This window comes from Triticum aestivum, chromosome 3B (genome assembly GCF_018294505.1).
Source record: "Triticum aestivum cultivar Chinese Spring chromosome 3B, IWGSC CS RefSeq v2.1, whole genome shotgun sequence".
Taxonomy (NCBI): domain Eukaryota; kingdom Viridiplantae; phylum Streptophyta; class Magnoliopsida; order Poales; family Poaceae; genus Triticum; species Triticum aestivum.
The window spans coordinates 744,948,064-744,949,903 of NC_057801.1; positions in this window are offsets into that span (position 1 = coordinate 744,948,064).

The following is a 1,840-nucleotide window of genomic DNA, read 5'->3' on the forward strand; positions in this document are numbered from 1 at the left end:
AAAATGACTTATATTCAAAACGTTATATATTTTATATATTAGCCATGATTAAATATTATACGAACATTGTATAATTTAAATTACGAATATTCTTTATTATACAAATGTTGAACTATACAAATGTGTGTATAATTATTGATTTTTTAATTTTACAAACATTTTTATTTGTTTGTATATAATTGTAATATACAAAATTTTATTTTAAACTTTATTCTTAAATTTGTTGTATTTATATTGTATTGTTTTGAATTATATAAACATTTTCATAATTCTAAATATTATTTCACATATATATTAATATTCTTGAAAATAATGCCTTCGTTCAACTACATTATGCGTAGTTATCCTTCTAAGACATGAATGCGTCACGGGTGAATTTGCTAGTATAGACTATTTGCTACTTACGGGTCGCTGGTTCGAGGCGGAGCTCTCTCCATGTTTTATGTTTTTCAGAAAAATTGAGATGCCACCTCGCAAATAACGACATGTTCTTTTTTGTGCTAAAAAGTCGAGGTTGTTTTCGGAAAAAGTGGCCACACGCCCTCTCACTGACAGCGGGCCCCACGCCAAGCTGGCATGCCTAGTCAGCAGTCTGAGCGTACACAATCAACATTTGCACCGTATTTGCACGCTTGAGCCAAGTTATTGCACCAGTTCAATGTATGCCGCAAATTCTAGCACAAAAGTGACCGTTTGCGCCAAGTTTCAACACCACCGGTGTAATTGACTCTATGAGATAATCACAGCCGTTGATGTGTTTAAGGGGTGCCCCGAAGCGGAAGTGAAGATTAAATCATGTAGTATTTTTTTTCCTAAGGATTTGTTCTCTCTACATTTAATCCAGCATGTTCCTATTTGTACTTTTTGGGAGCTTACAAATGAAACAGAACCTACCAAAACTATTGTTGGGAGTACCGTAACTCCATCTCTTGTTTATAAGAAAGCGATGGATGACGAAGATCCTCGGAACACATATTTGAGCCTTATGAGGTCTAGGAACCCACGGGCAGAGTTGATTATGAAGAGGACGTGCCAGTAAGAACAATCTTCTTCTTGTTAAAGTCTACTATGAGCAAATATACATAATCTTCGATATCTAGCAAAAAAAAAACAATGTGACTGAATTCCCTCTGAAAATTGGCAAGGTAATACAAAAATAAACTAGAAAATAATTCCTCCATTTTATTATTTGGGTCCCATCTTCAAAAACTCTTGTACCATTTTAGATTTGCTTGGAAACAAATCTGGATTAAGAGTGGCCAGTAGATTTGAACCTTTACATGGTTATGTGCATCATATGATGCAGAGGTCCGGGTTAACCCCTTTCCGGAAAAAGATTTGAACCTACACCATAAAAATTCTTCACTTTCCTCCTTAATTAAGCAAGGAAAACATTCTAAATTGCCCGATCAGCCATGTTCTCCGACGACCACCTCACGCATGTGTCCTCCTCCCTCTCCTAGGGCACGACACATAGCCACATTAGTGCAGAACCGGGCTTTAGTGCCGGTTCGTGACGGCCTTTAGTGCCGTTTGGCGAACCGGCACTAAAGAGTGGGGACTAAAGCCCCCCCCCCCTAGTACCAGTTCGTCACGAACCGGCGCTAAAGTGCAAACACGTGGCACGAGCCAGGCCCGTGTGCGTGTAAGACATTAGTACCGGTTGGTAACACCAACCGGTACTAAATGTTTGGGTGTTTTTTTATTTTTGCTTTAATTTTGTGTTTTTAATTTGGCTTTATTTTCCATTTAATTTTTTTTTGTTTGCTGGTATTTCACGATACTACAAATTGTACACGTTATGCATATATATTAAATAGATTTTCTCGTACGTAGAACC